This window comes from Schistocerca serialis, chromosome 7, assembly GCF_023864345.2.
Source record: "Schistocerca serialis cubense isolate TAMUIC-IGC-003099 chromosome 7, iqSchSeri2.2, whole genome shotgun sequence".
Lineage (NCBI taxonomy): Eukaryota > Metazoa > Arthropoda > Insecta > Orthoptera > Acrididae > Schistocerca > Schistocerca serialis.
In genome coordinates this window covers 363092633-363117348 of record NC_064644.1, presented here as the reverse complement: position 1 = coordinate 363117348, position 24716 = coordinate 363092633, and positions in this window count along the sequence as shown.

Here is a 24716-nt window from a genome sequence, read left to right as displayed (position 1 = left end):
CTGGAACCGCGCGACGCTACGGTCGCAGGTTCGAATCCTGCCTCGGGCATGGATATGTATGATGTCCTTAGATTAGTTAGGTTTAAGTAGTTCTGAGTTCTAGGGGACTGATGACCTCAGAAGTTAAGTCCCATAGTGGAGGAGGAGGAGATTAGTGTTTAACGTCCCGTCGACAACGAATGCATTAGAGACGGAGCTCAAGCTCGGGTGAGGGAAGGAAGGTGAAGGAAATCGGACGTGCCCTTTCAAAGGAACCATCCCGACATTTGCCTGAAGCGATTTTAGGGAAATCACGGAAAACCTAAATCAGGATGGCCGGAGACGGAATTGAACCGTCGTCCTCCCGAATGCGAGTCCAGTGACCACTGCGCCACCTCGCTCGGTAAGTCCCATAGTGCTCAGAGTCATTTGAACCATTTTGTACCCGAAAGAAAATCTTTCAGCTTGTTACTGGCTTGCCAGCATTAGTTCCTTTTCATTGTGATTCTTTGCTTCAAACTGAACTTTTATGTTAATGTAGAACACGTTTCTTTATCTTTTTGTAGTAATTCGTAGTTTTCCTGCGTGGCTTGAACTTAACTTTGTGATTACAGTTTCAAATGTTTATAATAGGGCCTTCAGGAGGGGTGACTGTTCCTTAGAACTAGTTCAGAAGTCTAAGAGAGATTGTGTCAGACTCTTATGCAAATTACTGCAGATGGGATCAAACATGATTAACAGCGATAAAAATCATATGAAACATATCGTCGGCACAAAGTTACGTTTCGTGAGTTTCGTTCTACACAGTAATTAAGGTCTCTTTTCTCTCTTTCTAACAACTAACTCTTTTAAATTTATGAAATTACAGAGCTTCCTTACACGGTCGGTTCTCCACACCCCTTCCCATTACGGCTATAGTTTGAACAGCACCTGTTTTCTTTTTAGTGTTGGAGGAAATAACAGAAAAAACCAGCACCCAGGCTCATTGCAAACACCTGAAGTGTGGACAAGAGAGAGTACACTGTTTGTTTCCGAGGTGGAAGAGGAAATTCCCGTTTTACTATTTCATGTCACACGTTACATGCCCTTTCCGCAGATGAATACACATATTTGTACTTTAGAGTAGCCGAAACGTTAGCAAGCTCAACGCTTCTCGAATATAAACTAAGCTCCAGTGCGGCCATGTTTATTTTTGTAGCTACTGCGTGGACTTGAATACAATCCCAAGTCAATACTCGCGCTCACAAACCTATCTGCCTTCAGACGCACTCCGCCACGGAGCCTGGCATCGAAATTCACTGAGTAAACAAGGCGTGTTATGTGCAGCTGCAAATGTTACGGCGCGTTTCGCTGGTAAATGTTATCGCCGAGCACGTCTATCGCGGACCCCAGTGTGGTAAGAGAACGATTCCCAACACAAATACAGTAAAGGAAACACGAGAGAAGTATTTAATGTAGGTTGCTGCCGAATGCCAATACGTCGTTTATTTCTTTATGCTGGGTGATAATCATTCAGCTATATGAAAAACAACGTGAATTACTTACAAATTACGGCCTGCACACACACACACACACACACACACACACACACACACACACACACACACACACTATTCAACACGTAGGTGTCACTGAAGATAAATAAAACGTTCTCGGTTTTCAGGTCGCGTCAATTCGAATAAAATCCTCGAGCTTTCGATGACCATCTCCGCAATCGTCGTCAGGAGTTCACTGACTGCCGGGGCTACTACAGTTTCTCGCTTATATAGGCTTGATGACATCATCAACAGCCAGTCAGATAGACCCAATGTGGCGTGCAGGCGTAACTTTTTATTCATGTATGCCGTTCTGAAAGATTCCGACGACACGTCTCTACAGATATACAGAATATAGTTATGACATTTTCGATATGCCTGCCACCAATGGCCCAGACGAATAGCGAAATTCTCCATGACCCACTGAAGAATAGGAAAATCAATGCAGTCGATGACCTCCTGAATGGCTGTTTTCGGGTCAGCAACGGTTTTGGTGTTATTGCAGTACACCTTGTCCTTAATACAGCCCCACAAAAAGGAGTCGTAGGTGTTCAGATCCGGATAATATGGTGGCCAATCTAGGCCCATGCCGGTCGCCTCTGGGTACCCCAGAGCCATAGTGCCCTGCTCAGAGTGCTCCTCCAGGATATCAAACACTCTCCTGCTTCGGTGGGGTCGAGCTCCGGCTTGCATCAACTACATCTAGTCGAAGTCAGGATCCCTTTCGATAATGGGGATGAAATCATCATCCGAATCCTTCTTGTACCGCTCGGTAGTCACCGTGCCATCAAGGAATACCGCACCGATTATTCCATGACTCACATTGTACACAACACAGTCACCCTTTCATGGTGAAGAGACTTCTAGATCGCAAAATTCGGGTTCTCAGTACCCCAAATGGGCCAATTTTTGCTTATTGACGAACCCATCGAAATGAAATAACAACACGCGTACACATGCGCATACCAATTACGATCATGCCCCGCGACCAACAGTGCCGTTTGAACGTGATATCTCAAACCGTTCGGAAGTTATGACGATTTCGTTTCTTTTAGATCAATAACTTTCATCCTGTACAGTCAGTTACAAACGAAGATGGTAAGTATATACACTGACAAACTTTTCTTTCTTGTCGCAACTTCACATGTTTCGGGTCTGCTGATAGAGATGTGACGGATTATGAAGAACATCCGTCGAATAATGTTTCGTTTAATTCTCTATCAGAATCTGTAAGGGCACATTTGGAGCGTATTGCCCATATGGCTTGAGATCTACGACGGACTTCCGAAAGTAAGTTCCGTTATTAATTTGAAGTTCAACGAAAGAAGTACCGTCAGAGGAAGAAGACTGACGCATGTACAGAGTGCCGAAGAAGAGAAAGTCGCACCGGACCGGAGTGTCCCAGGTTGTTCGAGAACAAATTACGATGGCAGACGGGACGTGTACTGACAAATTGATAGCCAATAGAATTAAGTGTGGTTGTCCGGTGTGAATGGGCAAGTGGGAGTAGAGCGTCTGTCATCCATGAACGCCTTCAGCTCGCGTGTTGTGAAGAGATCATATCTCATCAAATGGTTGGTCGCTGGTGTTGCATGTCTAGATAAGGAAGTCAAGATGAATATCGAAGTGGGTGTTCCTCTGCATCCACAAATGGAAACAGAATCGCTAGAGTACAGGCCATGATGATAGTGGACTGGTGCAAAATGGTACCAGCGCAGTGGCTGTGCTCAGGCCCATCACATGCCGTTTGTTGTATTGGTTTACCAAGAGTTGTGTGCAAGATGGGTGCCGAGAAACGTGACCCCAGATCTCAATGCAACAGCGTAATCATCCTCGATCGCTTGATGCAGTACATAAACGAGGGAAATAAGATCCAGTTAACAACCATCACAAGCGATGAGATGTGGGTACACTACTTTACAATAGGATACAAGGTCGTCTCAATGACGTGGAAGCATCCCAGTTCACGAATAAGGAAAAAATTGAAAGTGTCAACCTTCGCAGGGAAGATTGTGGCCATAGTGTTGTGGGACTTAAAAGGTATAATTCTTCTTCATTCCCATCCGTAAGGGACCATCAATGAAGCAAGCCATTGTGACACTGTCACCACTGTCATTGTGACACTCTCTCACTGTCGATATTGACAGCTATACCCCACCCGAAAACCATATTGTGACATCTTAGAAAGATGCATACACGTTTGGCTGGCAAAGCTTTTCCTAGCTTCATTCGCTGATACCACATCAAATTTTTCAGTACAACTGATCAAATTTCAAGTGTACCCCTCCTTGAGGTAAGGTTGTTGCTGTTATTCTAATGGCCTCAGACCTCATTCACATAGCGTGAAAAAACAAGCCCTTCGTCCGAATTGCAACTTGTCTCACGACTAAAATCAAATTTCGAATCGTTTCAACCAATACTGATGGACAAATTATACAGATAATTCAGTGCATCAATTTGACATTGTGAGTCCCACAGAAATTGACAGTTTTCATCCCATGCAAATTATGTTTATAGCGTAGTGACTGAACAGGGTTGAGTGGGCTAAGAAATACGAAAATTAAAAAGCTCTCCGGAAAAATGGTTCAACAGAAATCAAACAATGTTATCGTGGCGTATATTAAACAATTTCGTTTGATCAAGGATTACATAACTGAAATCGGGTACTCTGTAGGTGGAGTATTAAGAATTTTATCGACGTACCTCTGTATAATTAACAGGCAGCGACTAACAGTTTTTTAAAAAGAGATAATCATCTGAATCGAGGTACTTTTTAGCTCGTGCTTTGACTTAAATACATCATCTGCTTTACAATACTATTCTGAAAAACAGTCAAAATTAAGATAATTATTCTAGTATCAGGCTTAGCAGGATGGTTGATGGAAGCCATCCCCCAGAAAACCTACAGTGTCACTGCGAACAAGGGGTGGTTCTGACCAGCGATTCGTTTTGTTTTGCTTTACGGCGCAAAAACAACTTAGGTCATACGCGCACAAGTCAAAGCTATAGAACACGAACACAGAGAGAAGTTAAAAAGCGATTATACGTCAGTGCTATTTGACATAAGGGAAGACAGCTAAAAACAGGGACGTGGAGAAAGGACGAAATCTGACACCATACAGAAACGGATATGCCAAATTAAAAATGAAACGGTCTTCGCCATATTGCTTTGGCGGACGAAAAGTAAAACGCGGTCAACGGTCAGCGCGTCATTTGCTAAAATGGCCGATAACTCAGACGTCTAACCCAAGCGGGAAAGTAAACGGTTAGATAAACGGACATTCCGTCAGAAGGGGCGGACAGTTAAAATTTGGGCGCAATTTGTATAAAGTGGTGGGGTAGCGCCACTTATCAATTGACAATGGCTAAAAAGGAAGTGCCCAATACGCAGCCTAGTTAAAATGACCTCCTTCTGAAGAGAGGACCGATAGGGGGTCGTCCAAGCCGCTGGGAGAGGCTTAATAAACCGGAAATTATGCCCGTCTACGGAGGACCATTGGAGATGCCAAAGGGACACCTCTTCCTGACAGATGGCAACACAGAGATCATCGGAGGGAAATAGATACTAGTGGGTTGAGGTACAAGGACTGCAGCCTTGGTATCTTTGCATTAGCACCAGCATCCTCGTTTTTAGGCAGACCGATATGACCAGGAACTCACATAAACATCACAGTGGTTCCGCCAAGAGTGAGCAAGTGACAGTTTTCCTGGACCCATTGCGCTAAGGGATGGGCGGTGTACAGCGCACACAGACTTTGAAGAGTACTGAGTGAGTCTAAGCAGAGGACACAACTGAAAAGTCAGCGTCGCCGGACATACTCTGTGGGCCCATACAAGGCGAAGAGCTCGGCAGTAAATACTGAGCAGTATGCCGGAAGCCTATATCGAAAGACGTGGGCGCCAATGACGAAGACACACTCGACACCACGGTCTGTGCGAGAGCCATCAGTGTTCATAAAGGTACTATCGCGAAGTTTCATGCCAAGGCGATAGAGTGAGGCTCGAGTAGTGGCCTTAGGAAGCGAATGAAGGCCTGGGTTAACATGGGCCGCTTCACGAAGCCGCGATGATGAAGGGTTCACAGCTACTGGGAAAGTTGCAGGTAATGTGAAGCGAAGCCGCCGTAGCAAGTGCCGAAAGCGGACTCCAGGTGACAGAAAAGAGGGACGCGCCCCATACTGGCGATCAAAGGACTCATAGGGTGGGTGATCATGCTTTGCAGACTAACGGCATGCATACTTGCTGAAGAGAAAGTCATGGCGGTAGGACAATAGTAGTTCAGCAGATTCTGCATACAGACTCACAACCGAGCTAGTGTAAAAGGCGCCAGTGGACAAACGGATGCCACTATGGTGAATAGTGTTGAGACGGCGTAAGAAGTACGGACGCGCAGACGCGCAAACAAAGCACCCACTGTTGAGTTTCGAATGGACAAGAGACCGGTGCAAACGGAGGAGGGTGGTTCGATCTGCACGCCAGGAAGTGCCAGTAAGGAGATGTAGGACATTGACGGACCGAGTACAGAATGGTAGCGCAAAGAGTTTCCCGTCAAGCATGAGCCCCAGGAATTTTGTAGTTTCAACTAACGAAAGGACAACAGGCCCAAGATGTAAAGATGGTGAGAGAAACCATTTGCTCCGCCAGAAATTCATACAGACTTTTTTGTCAGTGGGAAAAAGCCCTTGTCAATGCTCCAGGAGTAAAGACGATCAAGATGTCGCTGAAGACGCCGCTCAGTGAGACAGGTCAGTGGAGAACTGCAATTGATGGCAAAATCGTCAACAAAAAGGGAGCAAGAGATGCCTGGTGGGAGACAGGCCACTATAGGATTTATGGTGATAGCGAAATGGACGACGCTCAGGATTTTCTGGATAAAGGTGTCCGACAAGGCAGAACCCACAACCTCCTTGAAAACTTGGTCTTTTAAAAATGCCTGAAGGAAACAGGGCAGGCGGCCACGGAAGACCCACCTGTAAAGATTACGTAGGATACCACTTCTCCAGCAGTTGTCGTAGGCCTTCTCCAAATCGAAAAACTCGGTCACAGTCTGGGATTTCCGCAGCAACCCATTCATGAGGTGGGTGGACAAAGTGACGAGATGGTCAACTGCAAGACGCCCCACTAGAAATCCACACTGGGCAGTCCTTGATAAATTGCGAGACTCGAGCCACCATGCCTGCCGGGCATGAATCACACATTCATGCAAACGCAGCTGGTGAGTGGGCGTTACCTAGCAGGTAGGATTTTGTCCTTAGCGGGCTTAGGTATATGTATGATGGTGACTTCACGCCAACGTCTGGGAAATGTGCCCTCTGGCCATATGCGCTTGTACATGTTAAACATAAAGTGCTTGCCCCAAGAGAAAGGTGCTTCAACATATGAATGTAGATAGCATCTGGCCCTGGGGTGGAGGATCGGGAACTAAGACCATGATCTACCTCCCTCATATTATGGGCGGCATTTTAGCAATCACGATTCTGAGAAGAGGCGGGTATACCCCCAAGCCTCCTCCGCTCGTTTCCGGTGGAGGAAGGCAGGGTGGTAGTAGGAAGAGCTCGAAATTTCAGCAAAATGGCGATCCAAGTTGTTGGAGGGAGTAATACGGTCCATGATAACATTGTCTGCTACTGTCAGGCCGGAAATTGGCAAATGTATCTTGGTCCCAGAAAGCCGTCGAAAGTTGGTCCAGATAAGAGAAGAAGGGGTGGAACTGTTAAAAGAACTAGTTAGTTTAATCCAGCTACCTTTTTGCTATCCCGGCGAACGCGACTACACTTTGCACACATCTGTTTATATTGAATGCAGCTTGCCATTGTAGGATGACGGTGAAAATCGCGAAGAGCACATCTCCGAACGCGAGTTGAGTCGCGGCTGGTCTCAGTTCGCCAAGGGACTGGGACAGGTAAAGACGAAGTGCTAGGAATGGAACATTCTGAAGCTGTATGGATAATGTTGGTAAAATATTCCACCTGGTCATCACAACTGGGGAAATCTTGTTCTTCGAAGGTCGTCAGGGAGGCGTGAAGCTGCCAGTCAGCCTTAGTAAGCTGCCATTTGGGTATGCAGGCAGGTGGGGTAGGAGTCAGCAAACGTATAGCACATGGGAACGGACCACTCAAGACGATGCTGGGCAGTGCAGAAGGATACGCCCAAATGGGAATAGGTATGCGAGGAGTCGGAAAGGAAGGTGGGTGCTCCAGAGTTAAGGAAGAAGAGACTGAGTTGATTAAGAAGCTCAGCCAGGAGGGCACCTCTTTGACAAGTTCTGGGAGAACCTCAAAGGGGACCATGCACATGAAAGTCATCGAGTAGCAGAAATGAGGGAGGTGAAAGAAGTCTGTCCTGGTGACATCGAATGGAGGAGGGACATACATTGTACAGAGGGAAAAAGTCAGGTGGGGAAGGAAAATGTGAACCGCAACAGCTTGAAGATGTGTAAGGGAGATGGCTGGACTATGGATGTCATCCCCTATGATCAGCATGACGCCACCATGAGACTGAATGTCGACCTCTGGAGGAAGATCAAAACGAACCGGAAAGAGATGCGAAAGCTCAAAGTGGTCGTGAGGAAGTAATTTCGTTTCCTGGAGGGAAGGACAAGGGGACGCTGGGATGCTAAAAGCAGCTGTAAATCTTCTTTGTAGGAACGAAGGCCGCAAACGTTCCATTGGAGCAAAGTCATGATGAGGAAGAGATGAAGGAGTGTCACATCTGCAGTTTCTGAGTGACAGCTTGTGAAGATTCTTTGCTAAAAGGCACAGAAGCAGTAGGATCCTGCTCCTTGGGGTCCACAGAAGCATCGAGTTGCTTGTGTTGTCGTTCTGCGGAATCCAACGCTGAAAAACGGTTGGTGATGCCCACCGGCGACTCGGTGGCCGGCTGGGCTAAGGTATCACGTGGCAACACCGTTGAAGAGGATGATCGGCAAAGGAGAAGACCTTTGGCCTTTGGTGGACTTTTTCGAGCCTTTCCGGTTATCACAGGAAGATGCGGGTGTTGTTTGGGTGGAGGGACGTAGGAAGTCTTCATAGGAGTACTCCTTCTGTCCTTTACGGCCTAGCGGTTGTGTAACTTGTGGCTTCGCCCCTTGAAGCGAGAATCTGATGGCTTGTTGCACAGCTGGATAGGGTGTGGCGATGCTACCTTGCCACTGTGCGATTTCACAGCTTTAGAGCTGTCTGCGTGGCCATGCCCTTCATGGAGCGTGTGGTAACAAGAACAGAACTATAGGTGCCAGACGTGAGAACAAGAGGAGAAGGGAAGCAAAGAAAGGAAAAGGGAACGAAAACCAGTAGTGAGACTGTTCTTATGTTAGCGACGGACAATGCAGAACATTCCCGATAACACCCCAGTCATATTCGTCAAGGGGGGGGGGGGGGGGAAGAATAGTAAGAGGATAGACATGCAGCACGGTAGGGTAAAGATGCTGCAAAGGCTGGGGCCTAGTGGTAGACAAGCACGAACCCACCAATGAATGGCGACCCCCTTTGTGTACATGCAATACATGTTACATACCCTGGACACAATTTTTAAGAGAGAAATCTAACATGAAGGCTTTAAACACACAAAGAAAGCTGATGAAATAAATGAAATGGTCGATGTGGAAAGAAACGGATAGTTACTAGTAATTTTGTATAGTGACCGAAAATGTCGCACCCAACATTATTTACGTAGGAATTAAGTAATGACCGACAAAGAAAGCAATCCAACTTGAATAACTGGTTTATAAGAACAGTCTAGATGGCCATAACATTTTATTAATGATAGGTAGTGCCTTAATGTAGAAGTCATCTTCAGAAAATGAGTTTCTAATGGCTGTTGCTGGTAGCCCCTCGGAAGTCTCATTCAACCTCACTGATGTAATCATATATGAGCAGTCTGCCCAGACTCTAATTTTCGCTGAGGCTTCCTTTTGTGCAATAAACACTTATTGTCGCCAGCTAATAAGGAGTATGTTTCTTGACAAGAAAGTGATTGTGCTAAAAGTCGCAAATGTTTAATCAGGTGCAGTTGTCAGGAACATGTATTCCAAGACTAACTGTCATTTACAGATAGCAGCTCTTCGAATTTGTCGTTTTTGTCGAATTTAGTCACAATATTACTCTCTAATGGGACTTCAGTCAGGTAACACAAGCAGTCAGAGACGGTAGGATTTCGCAACTCCAGACTGGCAAGACTATTTTAACATGCACAGGTAGAAACGTTCCTTTGAGTGGATTTTTGCTGTTAAAGATGTTCATATGCGCCATCAGAAACGAGACGAATTCCAGTCGTCAGTCAAGGTGTTCAGTTAAGGTGTGGTGCTTTTGTCGACTGCAAGCTCAGAAGCGGAATCTACGTGCAAGCGTCGATCATAAGAAATCTGGATCACGGTTACGAAGGTATGTTCTCAAGAGCAACCGAAATGGTCCAAAAAGGGAAGCTTAGCGCCATCGACGAAGAATCGTGCTCGTTATTATTACAGTCAACGCTGGAGAGAAAGCTGATATAGACTTGCCAATAGCAGCTAGCCTGACGAAGGAAGCCGGCCGAAGTGGCCGTGCGGTTCTAGGCGCTCCAGTCTGGGACCGCGAGACCGCTACGGTCGCAGGTTCGAATCCTGCCTCGGGCATGGATGTGTGTGATGTCCTTAGTAACGTTTAACTAGTTCTAAGCTCTAGGGGACTAATGTCCTCAGAAGTTGAGTCCCATAGTGCTCAGAGCCATATGAACCATTTGAACTGACGAAGGAACAGAGTCGTCGTATGTTAGCTGTCCTGCGGTAATTTCCGGATGGTTTCAAATACGTGGTGGAGAACAGGCAGTCAAAGCTGCTAACGGTAAAGCACCGTACCAACAGTGAAGATGAGCTACCAACCAGTAAGCGCCGGTACAGGATGTCGCCAGCCGAACGACACTAAATATGGGAGTAAGTGGAGAAAATGCTGCAAGACGACATCATTGAACCTTGAAAGTGCCTTTTATCCTTTCCTGCGGTATTTGTGAAGAAGGAAGCTGGCACATGGCATGTCTGCAACAATTACTGACAACTGAACCAAATCAGGAAAAAATTGTCTGCCCATTGCCGCAAATTGATGACACCCTTCGCTGCTTGAAAAGAGAAAAGTGATCCACAATTATCGGCATGCAGCGAGGAACTGAAGGGGGTTGCAGGGAAAAAGACTGACTTTACATCACAGGACGGCCTCTATGATTTCAGAATTGCGCCGTTAGGACTTTGTTTAATGGGCAACCTTCTTCTACTGCTTAAATGGACGACGTGTCTTTGTGATCAGGAGGACTCTGTCGTTTTTTTCGGAAGCATTTGAACACATCATGAGGCTGTTCTGAACTGTGTTAGGACTGCAGCTCAGCTTCCGTGTAGAATTCTCTCGGGGTTTAAGGAAAGGACTCTACCCCCTCCTTCTCACGGAGTATCCCAGTGAATGTAGATCAAAAATGTCGATTAGAGGATAATTTTGTGGAGTAAAAAATTTTTACAGTGCAACAAGCAGTATCATAATGAACTGAAAAAATCCGGACCGATGAGGGCATTCAGAGGTCACTATTAAATTTTTTCTCTAGTAACTCGAAAATCGCTCCTTCTAGCGAAAGAGGTTAAACCGCAGTAAATTTCCGAAACCAAAGATCGCATTCTTCTTTTTCTCCTGGGGTAATAGTTTCCGGACCGTGCGGATTGGTGCACCCTCCCGCCGGAGGTTCGAGTTCTACCTCGGGCGTGGGTGTGTGTGTTGTTCTTAGCATTAGTTAGTTTAAGTCCATTTAAGTAGTGTGTAAGTCTATGGACCGATGACCTCAGCAGTTTGGTCAATTAGGAGTTCACATACATTTGAACATTTTTTGAATAGAATCCGCATTGCAGCAGATGGATAAATCGTAGAGTTTTAACCGCATAAAATTAATCTATGTTCTTAAATGAAGCAGGTCAAGACAAAAATCTAAATGTCTGTACCACATCAAATTGCAGTTGAGCCGTTTTAAACGATAAACTGTTTGCTTGGGATATAGGTGGTGGTGGTGGGAGAGGAGGGGAGGGGGGAGAGAGTTGGAGCGTGGATGGAGGTTAGGAGAGCGTGAGAGAAGGCAGGGGATTGAAGGTCGGCAAACACTTCCCTCATTTGCGGGTCTGCGACAGAAGAAGCAACTACACGAAGTTTCACGGCTCGACGATCCTTTCGCTGCGCCCCTTAGAAATAACAGGGGGTGCGGAGCGCAGACATGCCTGGAAGATGTTTATTTTCTGCAAAAAGCGTTAACACTACACAGAATATAAATATTAGTTGTTAATAACAATACATATATGAACAGAATCAACACTGTATTCGAAAAACTTCTTGCACTGCTAGGCGGTAAATTGATTCTAAGTCATCCTGCGCTACAGTCCTGAATTTCTTCTGAGAAAGACCTATCCGCTTACATCCAGCATTGCTAGATCTTCAGTCTATACACAGAGTAATCGACTTTGCCCTTCCCAGCAGTTAATGTTCTCTTCTCGTATGTGAATACAGAGCCGGCCGCGGTGGTCTATAGGAGCGCCGTGGTCCCGTGGTTAGCGTGAGTGGATGCGGAACAAGAGGTCCTTGGTTCAAGTCTTCCTCAAGTGAAAATTTCAGCCGGCACGGTAGCTCAGCGTTTTCGGTCAGAGGGTTACGCGCCCTCTGTAATAAAAAAAACTGAGTTAATCGATCATCAACGAACTTAAACGGATGTCTTACGACGTCCGCCCCGAGCAGACGCAACGAACAAAATCGAACAAAATGACATAAAAGAAAAAGGGCGGCAAAAAAAAAAAAAAAAAAAAAATGCCGGCACGGTAACTCAGCGTGTTCGGTCAGAGAGTTAGCTGCCCTCTGTAATAAAAAATAAATAAAAAAAACTGATTTAATGAATCAGCGACGAACTGAAACGTGTGTCTTGCGACGTCCGCCCCGGGCAGATACAACGAACAAAACCGAACAAAAAAATGAGATTAAAAAAAAAGCGGTTTTAGGCGCTCAGTCCGGAACCGCGCGACTGCCACAGTCGCAGGTTCGAATCCTGCCTCGGGCATGGATGTGTGTGATGCTCTTAGATTAGTTAGGTTTAAGTGGTTCTGAGTTCTAGGAGGCTGATGACCACAGATGTTAAGTCCCATAGTGCTCAGAGCCAATTTTTTTTTTTTCTTTTGTGAATACAGAGTGCGGCGCTTAGATCCGGACATATTTCAATTTCAATTTCCCGCTGTATCGTAGTTGCACTAGAAAAGGAAGAAGACCATGTAAATATTCCAGAATTTGAAACTAGAACAGCTGTTAGCATGAGTGACATAAAAGTAGTTATCTTATTAGGTGTTGCGAAACAACTCAAATCACTGAAGAAAGGCAAGTTTTCGGTCCAGATGGTATACCAATCAGGTTCCTTTCAAAGTATAGAGACACAATAGTTCCTTTCTAAGCAATCATATACAACCACTCACTTGACTAAAGGTTTATTCCTAAAGACAGGAAAGTGGCACTGGTCACACCAATATTCAAGAAAGGAAATAGGAGTAACCCAATGAATTACAGACCCATATCACTGAACCTAATTTGCAGTAGGATTTTGAAGCATATACTGTACTTGTACTCGGACATTATGAATCACCTTGACGAAAACGAGTTATTGATACATAACCAACTCGGAATCAGAAAATAGCAGCTTACTCTTTATTCCCTTGAAGTAATCAGTGCTGTCGACAAGGGATCTCACATCGATTCCATATTCCTAGACTTCCAGAAGGCTTTTGATACCGTTCCTCACAAGCGACTGTTAATGAAATTGTGTGCATATGGAGTATCGTCTCAGTTGTGTGACTGGATTCGTGATTTCCTCTCAGAGGAGTCACAGTTCGTAGTGATAGACGGTAAATCATCGAGTAGAACAGAAGTGATACCTGGCGTTCCGCAAGATAGTGTCATAGGTCCTCTGATGTTCCTGATTTACATAAATGATCTAGGTGATAATCTGAGCAGCCCCCTTAGATTGTTTGCAGATGACGCTGTAATTTACTGTCCAGTAAAATCATCAGACGATCAAATCCAATTACAAAATGATATAGAGAGAAATTCTGTATGGTGTGAAAAGTGGCAATTGGCCCCAAACAAAGAAAAGTGTACGGTCATCCACATGGGCACTGAAAGAAATCCGATAAATTTTGGGTTTACGATAAATCACACAAATCTAAGGGCTGTCAACTGGACTAAATACCTAGGAATTACAATTACGAGCAACTTAAATTGGAAAGACCACATAGATAATGTTGCGAGGAAGGCGAAATCAAGACTGCGTTTTGTTGGCAGAACACTTAGAAGATGCGACAAACTCACTAAAGAGACAGCCTACTTTACACTTGTCCGTCCTCTCCTGGAATATTGCTGCGCGGTGTGGGATGCTTACCAGGTAGGATTCACGGGGGACATCGAAAACGCGCAAAGAAGGGCAGCTCGTTTCATGTTATCGCGCAACAGGGGTGGGAGTGTCACTGATACGATACGCGAGTTCAGGTGGCAGTCACTGAAACAAAGGCGGGTTTCTTTACAGCGAGATCAATTTACGAAATTTCAATCACCAACTTTCCCTTCCGAATGCGAAAATATTTTGTTGTCACCCACCTACGTAGGGGAAATGATCATCATAATAGAATAAAAGAGATCAGAGCTCGAATGGAAAGATTCCTTTTCCCCACGCGCCATTCGAGAGTGGAATGGTAGAGAAGTAGTATGAAAATGGTTCGATGAACCCTCTGCCAGGAACTTAAGTGTGAATTACAGAGTAACCATGTAGATGTAGAGGTCGCGTTTGGCATTCTGTAAAGCCACAGGCCTCTAATAAACAGTCAGAACCTCAAAATGGTCGAGATGTTAGGGACAAGTACGGAGCACTAACGATGAGCCGCGATTATCGAAAGTCTTCGCGCTGGGCGTTCACCCACTAAACCAGTTCGTTTCTTCGGTTACCCGAGGTCAACTGTTTACGATATTGCGGCCAAGTGTAATGTTTCGAAGAAGTGTGGGGAAGTTTTCGGTAACCCACCGAGGAAACCTCGTTCGAGGAAACGCTTGTCACGAACTGTGGCAGACATCGAAAAGACTCAGGTACTGATTTCGAAGGAACCGGGGCAATCGTTGAAGAAATTGGCGCCAGTATTGAATGTCAGCGAGCGAACACTGCCAAGGATGTCAGAGGAGGACCTTACCCGAGTGATTTAGTAGAAAACTTACTGTCGGAGAAAGTTGACTTGTTCTGGTCATAGAAGTTCTGGCCCCAGAATAGCCAGGATTTGAACCTCCTCGACTACTATGTTTGGAGCGTAGCCGGAAGAGTTACCAGTAAGACCAGGCACTCCAATGTCGCATCTCTGCGCAATCCTATAGAAGCAGCATCTGCGAATATGGACAACGCTGTTTTAAAGACAGCGTGCGACCACTTCATGACAAGGATGGAGGCGACCATTGTGGCTGAAGCAGGTTACATCGAGTAATGTTACCCTTGAAAGGTACCACTTCTTTTATGTAAAAGTATTTAATTTTCATTTGTATTTCCCTTTAATAAATTTGCTTTCAAAGAAAGTTTCATCTCTCAGGATTTAAAAGCCGCAACCTGTACACATTATAATTTCACAATGTTTATGTATACACAGTGGAACTACTTTAAAAGAGTTCCTATGAGAGATGTCTGAAAGGTGTTTGATTCGTGAGTGTGACGTTGTCGGTGATCTATTTAACGTTGGGGCGAAAGGAATATGTGGGTTGGGAAATACCAGTGGTCTGGGGAAAGCTGAATGCTCCCGGAAGGTTGAGAAAAAAGTGTTAAAAAATCCCTCTACTGGAACCATCCTCATTCTCCACACATATATCGGATGTGACAAGACTTCAGCCATTTAGAAAAAAGGGCAAAGAAGACTTGTTAAGATGTTCATAACAACTCCTAAGCAAATAAGGACATTATCATACATCCTCACAAACCTCTCGTCACCAGCAGAGAAGGTTCACTGGCTGATGTTTCTCGACTATACCAAGCGACTGAGTAACACCAAAATCTGAATTAACTCCACTATACAGCAGTCTTAAAACCATCTCTGAAGCCAAAACCAGACCGCCCACACTTATATACCGTTTATTTACAGGTACATTACTTTTATGCATTTTTTTGTTTTTTATATAATGCTTTTTACAACACCACTCCTCGTTACTTACAGGTTTTTAGTTACTTACTTACAGAATACACTGTGGCTCAGCAGCCCCTTACTGCTGACCGAGTGGGGATGGTGCAGAGGAGAAGATGGTGAGTGACAAACTAAGAACCAGCAGCACCTGAAGCTGCAGTGCACAGCATCTTTTGCTGTTGTTCTCCTGGTTGTCGGGAGACAATGTGGATGCTTAAAAGCCGAGGTTCCACTCACCACGGCGTGCGGTACACGCTGTAAGGTCCACGGGTGAATAGTGGACCGCTACTCTACTTGCAAGGTAGCGACGATGGTAACTGAGACGGGAAAGTGACCACTGTAGAGTCAAGCAGAGTATTTATACAGTGGTCTGAAAGGTTCGTCACCAAGCTGTAAGGTAGTTTGAGTCCCCGTGTCTACAATGAGACGACATCCCACAGCCAGAGATGAGGAATGGTGATTTCGGTTCCCTCGAATTTTAGGAGAGAAATATGTGGTTTGCTTTTGTAGCCCACATGCTAGTGGACAGCTGATAGACGTTGTCAGAGTAAATTATTGGGCTGCAGATGCCGAACATCGTCAAGTCTCCAAGTGCCTACTGGGACAGCTGAATAGTATTACTGAATTGCTGATACGGCTCACATGCGGATGCACTGAAGTGGAGGAATGTCTTTGCTGCCTTTATCATACTGCTGCTTCTTAAATACCACTGGATTACAGAAAAATGGTGATTACTGTCTGAACATTTAGATGACCAATACCATATATTCAAATAAACTTTCCACTACCGCCCCGGCGCTTTGCCTTATGGCTAAACGCATTGTAAAATGCTTTTCACTGATTCTAAATAGGATGTGCGATGGAATATGTTGAGTTATAAAATTAGTAGATACGTATTTTACACTTTCAACAATGATGCCTTTGTGACTACGTTTTAAACGGAAAATTATTCTTGTATTAACTTCAACTCAAAATGAACGGTCAGAAGTTTGGGCCTTCACAGTGTTTTCAGACAATTCACGGTTCACTGTGCGCAACGATAATTGTTGGCCGCCACCAGTAATCAGTCCAGAGAAACGTAAAATTTAGTATCGCTTCCAATAGAACACAAAATGAGTTGGTTTATTGCCTGAGAAATCCCGTTGTACCTTCGGTGTGTAATGTGTTATCTCATGCCTCGAGCTTGTTTGATGTCTCTTCAGTTTCTTCTTCTTAATGACTTTTCTGCGATGATCTTGATATAGTTCTTCTCACTTGTAATTCTTCGTCTCTTCTCTCATCTTCCTCACATACCATTACCTCGTCCTGGTCGAGCTTTTAAATAAAACCTTCTTCTCGAAATGTTTACAAGTTACTGTATTCATAGTGAAGCGATCGTCTTACTGAATGTATCTGGTTCCACTCGTCTTTCCTTGTAAGTAACAGTTGTCAGCATCAGTACACTGCCGATAAACCCTTCCAGTCTTCTCCTTCTTCCACCGCTACTATCATTGTTCTTCTTTCTATAAACCAATTAATTTTCCACAAATTTACTACGCAATGGCGCCCGATCATCCCAACACATCCGATTTTCCACGTGGACCTCTCGCTCATCAACTGTTAAGTCTGTACTCACGATATTCTTCATTGATAAAATAGTTCCTATTGACATAAAGCGTCCATTAATATAAAGAAGTTACGTATAATTACACTTAAATCTAATAATACAATTCAACCAACATTTTCTTTACATGACCACAAACATCAAGTGAAGGAACAAATAAAATAAACAGTTTTACTATACATTCCTACCCAATACTCAACTGGGTGGAAGGATGCTGCGTAACCATTGGAAAGTGGGTGAGATATGCCCTTTACAGTAAGTGCATATGACATGTTGCTGACGAATCTAACGTTGTAATAACGTAGCTTTAGTTCTTAACAGTGTAGTTTTCCTGGTCAGTAACCGACAAAAATACTTGAGCAGATAAAAACATCTGACGATTGGCTAACTGCCATTGACGTTGGTGTATTCTGTCGTGAACTAAGTACATCTGAGCACTTGCCTCGTGGGGAGAGGGATAAGTAAGGCCTTCACTTCACCATAAGAGGATATGTATCTTCCTGTACTGACAAATCACGGGCCTTCGCGACTTCTATCGATCAGCTGCTATGACATATATTTTGACTTCTTTGTATCTTGGCTTCCTGAACGCACAATATAGAGACGGTCATCTTCAAATGCGGTATATATTTACTGTAACGAATATGAAGTAAATTAAGTATGCTATAATACAACCATTCACCAGAAGAAAATTGAGATTCAAAACATTTCATATCGTATAATGCACTTAAATGTAAGTACAGTCACTGTCAATTATAATGCAATCACCCTCTCATACAAACAGGACAAAACACTCTGTCAGGTACATCTTTGGCTTCACTGACAGAGGCAACCTGCGAACAGGAACAGTCGATATGAAGCATTCCGAACGGTACCCTGTTTTAATGAACAGTTCTTAGGGCCGGAGGCTAACTTACCGTGCGCTCACTGAAGCTAGTCTGTTGTGGGCTTACAACATACAAATTAATGTAGATCACACATTAAGAAAAAGGTCTGCACATACGCGGCCCAAGGTGCCATTCCGGTGGTGATTATTGGCTCTTGAGCAAGAAAGTCTGACGACCATTGGTCTAAGAGTACTGTCATAAGACGTGTCGTCAGAAGACATAAATCAGCCACAACAGTCGGAAATGATGTGTTGACAGAGCTGCGGCTGCAGCAGCGCGGCCGGCCGGGGTGGCCGAGCGGTTCTAGGCGCTGCAGTCTGGAACCGCGCGACCGCTACGTTCGCAGGTTTTAATCCTGCCTCGGGCATGGAAGTGTGTGATGTCCTTAGGTTAGTTAGGTTTAAGTAGTTCTAAGTTCTAGGGGACTGATGACCTCAGCCGTTAAGTCCCATGGTGCTCAGAGCCATTTGAACCATATTTTAGTGTGTTATTTGGTACAGACTGTAGGCAAGAGTGTATTTACAGCCAAGTTCCATTTATATGTTCTCCCTCTTTCAGTTGAATTGTATATAAAACTCCGAACCATGTTCAGTGTATTCGTTTTTGCTACTGGTATGATTCCTAAATTGTTCTCACTCCATGAGCTGCCTCAGTGTAACTCTGTATGTTATTTATTTGGGATACTATAGTTCCTTGGTTTGGAATGTTAATTAAGTATAATGCTTCTTCTATTCTTCCACGATCGTGAGGTCATTAGCCAATTACCGGATGTTTCCTGTTTTTCGAGCGATTGTTGTAGGGTTTTAACACATTGCTCTTACACGTTTTCTGAGATGGGTTGCAATGTAAAATCTCTGCCTTGTTGTTGAGTAAAAGTTTTAATTCTATGATCACTCGACGATTACTTCACCCCTACCATTTCCATTTACATCACAGAAAGAATGAAGAATACAATCAGTGAAGGACATAAAGTGTGGAAAATTCTTTATGTCCACGTATATATCAAAGCTGATGGGTGTATGTTTTATGTATGTTGCATGGGGGCTTAATTAAAAAAATAAAATGCCCTGACTAGTATTAGTACGCAGTGTGACTGCATAAAATAAAAGTAAAATGTGACAAGAAATTTCCGTTAACACAATTGATTAATTAAGTCCTCCACAACTATAAAAGCTACGAAACAACAAAGCACAAGTGTAACTGTTCTGTGTGTGGTAGTATGACCCAACGTACAAGTATCTGGCTCGGTTCTTCCTCAGTACGACAAGATATTTTAAACACCATTTACAATGAACTAATTGAAAAACCACAAATACTATAATTTACATAGAAACCAGAATTACAAGTCTAATACATGAACACGAACCAGATGCTTTGTTGACAGTACCTGTCACCAAGAGGCATTTTCATTAAAGAAATCTGTAATACTTTTTTTTACCTCATTATATACTGACGAAAAATACACTGTGATCATTGCAACATCTTCCATTTACACATTACACCAACCGAACAGCATCTACTCTCTCGCTGAACAGAACAACAACTGCACTTGACAACCTCTGAACTACTACTGCCCTCGCCATCCTCTGAACTACTACTGCACCAGTGGAGGCGGCGGAATAATAATCTTTGGCGCAATCTCTGGCGCTGTGGCTCAGTGTAGCCACCTTTCAATGTCTCTCCTTAGGGTCATCAGGGGCATTTTCTCTTGTGTTTCAGAAGACATTTGAAACTTCGTTCTTACAGTTTGAGGTCGGACTCAGCCCAGAAAAATACTGCCTCATTACGTCTCTCATGCGACGACCAGTTTCTACGGAAAGCGTCCATTTGTTTTCCGTTACAAACAAAACTATTTTTAAATCTGAATTTTACTTTCCCATACTACAGAGTGGTCCAGATATGTATTTTATGGATAATGGGGCAGAAAAACACGAAAAATAACGTAGTACTTCAGCTGAGACTGAGAAACGCTTCTGCACGGTGGTAGTAGTCAGAGCAGGCCAGGGAGGCGATGTCGCTGTTGCAGTACAGGTTCTTGTTCGTGTTTTACAGTTTCTGTTAATACATGTCGATAAAACGAATATGGTAGTAGACTGATTTGGGAGTACTCTGTCGAACTGTAAAGTAGAAAATCTATTTAAATATAATTTTTCTTGTAATGAGAAACAGACAGCGCTTTTTTTTTTTTTTTTTTTGTGGCGTTGGGCGTCCCATGAAAGGTATAAGGGGTATTAGTTGTCTGGGATGAATCCAGCTACAAATAGCAAAAAACGAAACTGTAGATACCTGCTGAAACGTCAGAGAAAACGCAAATGACTACTCTTAGGTGACATAACCTTTACATGTGTATGTTTATGTATGTATGTTTGTTCTACATCTCCAGCTAAACCACTAGACTGGTTTCAACCAAACTTTGTACGTGTACCACAGACAGAATCGCTGTGGGGTAAGAACCTATCAAAGGACTGACGGGGTAGGAGGGGGGGGGGGAGGTGAAAAAGCAATAAAGTTCATGGCATGCAAATACCTATGATTCAATCTTCCAGTATTTGAGAATGAGAGCACTTAGTGATTTGGAACTAAGATTACATATCTTCATTGATCCATTATGCACCGTGCGACAACGGCTGGCATGTATTTCTCGATGCAATAATTTACCAACAGCCGTATGTATTGTAGAAGTTTATTTTATAATCTTCTTATGTGCTACCAGTTTCGGTATTACATTGATTCCGTCTCATCTTCAGGCTCCTGTACAATGAGTAGAGTAAATGTACTATTATAAAAAACATAAAACATACGTTAACAATTGAAAGGTATCATGCTAACTATGTAAGTGGCTCAAAAGACATATTGTATATCATTAAAACCGTATGTAAAATTAGGGCAAATATGCTTCTGCCCATGTCATGCTGCTGTTAATAGTTTTCACTGTTTTACTCGAATATAGCATGATAGGTGAAAATATGTGTACGCTATTATTCAAAAATCCGTACCACACAGTTGTAATAGGCCATGAAACACAACAATCAAATGTACTGCGTACAATCATATGTCCAGTGGAAGAGTTTTTTTTAAGTTGTAAACTAATGTAAAAAAATTATAAATAAATTAAAAACAAGGAAATGTGACACAAAAATGTCAGAATACGTAAGTCATATATATGTAGCCTAGGTCGTATTATGTGTGGTACGACAAATAGCTGTTGCAATGTTAACGATAAAGAGCATGAAAAAGTTTGTCTTGAAACCCAATTGCATTCACGAACTAAACCAATGCAATTGTGCTATAAAAACCATCAAACAACTGTTCAAGGTAGGCACGATAGTAGAACCCCTATGTAAGACCAACCCGCACTGTGTTGAGTGGATTAATGCTACGACAGAAGCTGCCTCATATACTGATACTTACAAAGAAGATTCCCAAAGTGTGTACGTCAAAATGTAAATTATTGCATCAAGAAACGATTGCATATAGTTTCAAACTTTAAGGAAACTTTTTATCACTAACATACCCCATTAAATGATGAAAGGCAAAATGTATGTCATTTACTGCTTTTTCGGTGTTCGTACAGTGAGACTGCTGCATGAAGCAGACGTTTTAGTTTATTGTTTCTATACTGCTATCTGCATTGATGACACATTCTGCTGGCAGTATTCACATATGTTATTGAAGATATCAGCAAGATAATGCCATTTCTACATTTATTTCAGGAGATATTTAACGTACGTGAAAAATTACCGCTTCTTGCAAAACACGTTAATTTATTACTCTTTACTACTGACTCTATTCACAGTGCATTTCGTAGACAGTATTCGCATATGTCGGTGAATATGTTGTGTACGACTTCGTACATAATAGTAATGATAGGTGCGCCACAGAGTAGTGTGGCAAGTGTCGTTGTAGGGAAGCTGGACAGGAGCAGATATTATTAGTGAACAGGTTAACGCAGCAAACTGAAGATTTACTTACTTGTATTTCTCCAAATAGACCAAAACTCATTACAGGGTCCAGCTGTCACAACAGTGACATTGACGGAGTCGGATCAGCTAATAGGTTGCCTCTGTGTAGCTACAAGCAGGAGTGGGGCTGAGCCACTGCTGCCGGCATCCTACATTATGGCGGGCAAGGAGTGCCCGTAGAACAGTGCCTTTGGCGTGAGGCTCAGCAGACCTACACGTCTGGGTCCGTCAGATCCCGTGCGACCATTACTAATGTGAGATGGAAACTTGTCATTCGGTTGTTATGACCCCTGTGTGGGTCTTCTATACATGATGCCACAGAAAGCTCCTACAAAAGTACATCTGACACAAAAAATAAAAAAATGACGTACCATGAATTAATTATCCGAATGGGACGAAACTGATAGATGTGTGTACATGTAGGGAGTGATGATTACAATAGGAAAAAAATTGGATGATGTATTCAAGAGAAAGAGCTTCAAAAATTGAGAATATCACTAATGAGTTTGTTCACTTCTGGCCCTTATGAAAATTGGTATTCTGTCTGGCACTGATTGATCGAGTTCTTAGATTCCTTCAAAGGGATACCATGCACAATTCTGTCCAGCTGGCACGTTAAGTCGTAAAAATCCTGATATGGTTCATGGGCCCTGCCCACAATGCTCTAAAAATTCTCAACTGGGCAAAGATCCAGCAACCTTACTGGCCAAAAACAGGTTTTAGCAAGTTTGAAGACACGCACTAGGAACTTTTCCTATGTGCAAGTATGCATTGTCTTGCTGGGAGGTAAGCCCAAGATAGCTTAACATGAAGGGCAGCAAATAGGGCGTTGAAAATCGTCATGATAGATGAGCTCCGCTTTCAACTGAGACCTGATGACCAACTAAAGCGTGTTTACAGACGTCGTGGACTGCAGTGGGATACAGACCTCACTGTTGCCCACCATACGGCCCTACAGCTGGGAGTAACAGTCTGGGTTGCCATTTCATTTCATAGCAGAACCCGTTTGTTTGTCATCCGCGGCACCATTACAGGATGGTGGTACGTCGACAATCGTGATGCCTCGTTCTGTTGCCCTCCATGGCAAGCCAACTTTGGCTTACATTTCAGCAAGATAATGCCCGACCGCACGCGTCGAGAGTTTCTACTGCTTGTCTTCGTGCTTCGCAACCCCCGCTGTTTCCATCGACGAAGCCGAATCTCTCTCCAATTGAGAATACTTGGAGCAAGGTGGGCAGGGCCATCCAACCAGCTCGGGATTTTGACAATCTAGCACGCCAATTGGACAGAATTTGGCACGATATTGCTGCGGGCATCTAACAACTCTATCATCCTAGTATGCATACCCTGTGTCCAATCGACTCGGAGAGAATTTTAACTTTTAAATTGTGTATGACTTACTTGAAATTGTACCCCCAGTCGTCAGGTGTGCTCTCTTGCAGTATTCAATAACGCTTGGAAGCGATGTGGAAGCCGGCCGTGTGGCATCGTCCGCTCTGAGTGGACATGTGGCCGCTTCATCAGCATGGTCCGAGCAGGCACAAGGGAGGAGGGGTTTATTAGTTTTTGGGAGCTCAAACGTTAGGCGGGTGATGGAGCCTCTTAGGGAAATAGTGGAAAGGTGGGGGAAGAAGGCCAGTCTTCACTCTGTCTGCTTGCCGGGGGGGGGGGGGGGGGTCACTTCCGAGATGTGGAGGCCCTGCCGGCGGCGATAGAGAGCACTGGCTGCACCCGACTGCAAATTATTGATCATGTCGGCACCAATGGCTCCTGCCGTCTGGGTTCAGAGGTCATCCTCAGTTCGTACAGGCGGTTGGCGGAGTTGGTGAAGGCGGAAAGCCTCGCTCGCGGGGTGGAATCTCAGCTAACTATTTGTAGTATAGTTCCCAGAGCTGATCGCGGTCCTCTGGTTTAGAGCCTAGTAGAAGGCTTAAACCAGAGGCTCAGACGATTCTGCGGAGATATGGGGTGCAAATTTCTCGACCTCCACTATCGGGTGGAGAAATGTAGGGTCCCCCTAAATACGTCAAGCGTGCACTACACGCATGAAGCGGTTGCAAGGATAGCGGAGTATGTGTGGAGTGCACATGTGGGTTTTTTAGGTTAGGGAATTCCCTCCCTAGGCCCGACAAGACGCCTCCTGAGATGCGGTAAGGTAGGAGTAGGCAAAATGCAACAGGGAATAATAATATTAATGTGCTAATAGTAAACGCAGGAGCGTCTATTGAAAGGTACCAGAACTGCTCTCATTAATAAACGGTCACAATGCCCACATAGTACTAGGGACAGAAAGTTGGCTGAAACCAGACGTGTCGTCAGAAAACATCACTCAGCCACAACAGTCTGAAATGATGTGTTGACAGATCTGCGGCTGCAGCAGCGCAGCCGGCCGGTGTGGCCGAGCGGTTCTAGGAGCTTCAGTCTTGAACCGCGTGACCGCTACGGTCGCAGGTTCGAATCCTGCCTCGGGCATGGATGTGTGTGATGTCCTTAGGTTACTTAGGTTTAAGTACTTCTAAGTTTTACGGCACTGGTGACCTCAGAAGTTAAGTCACATAGTGCCCAGAG